The sequence below is a fragment of the Papaver somniferum genome, unplaced genomic scaffold, assembly GCF_003573695.1.
Source record: "Papaver somniferum cultivar HN1 unplaced genomic scaffold, ASM357369v1 unplaced-scaffold_61, whole genome shotgun sequence".
Classification (NCBI taxonomy): domain Eukaryota; kingdom Viridiplantae; phylum Streptophyta; class Magnoliopsida; order Ranunculales; family Papaveraceae; genus Papaver; species Papaver somniferum.
The window spans coordinates 903,583-904,232 of NW_020648860.1; positions in this window are offsets into that span (position 1 = coordinate 903,583).

Here is a 650-nt window from a genome sequence, read left to right on the forward strand (position 1 = left end):
AAATTTAATTAATACAATAATGATTAATTTTAAAAATGAATAGGGTCATTTACATGGATTCATTTGTTCAATACAATAATGGTTAGTTTGAAGGTTTAAGGAAACGATTATTGGGGTTTACATGAGAGATAGATTTTGGATGATTTACCGGTAAACAATGAAGGGAGCTATGCTTATACTTTGGATTTAATTTTGTGTAAACAGGTGGTCATATGTGAAAATAACAGTAGCTCAGTGTATGATTTGAGATTAGCAATGAAAGAAGATGGCAATGGTATTAAGGGTGGAACCTAAAACCTCGTGAATGAAAATCAACAACTCTCATTTCTCAAACATGGAGTATGTATAAGATAGGGCGCAGTTAGTGAACAAAACGGAAGTTAGAATTTTATTAGACATTTCACATTTTTAACTCTAAATTGGATGGTCAACACGGTCAATCAACGCCAATTTGTTGACTTGGCACCAAACTCAGATATTGACAAAGTTAGGCACCAAACGCGAAAGTGTACCATTTTATAGGCACCAAACTCAAAATATCCCTTCTAATAATAAACTTATAATCTTTTAAAAAGGTCATAGATTACCTATAATAAAACACCGAAAGAAGGAGATAAGTTTTGCAACCGTTAATAACTTCTCAATGATTA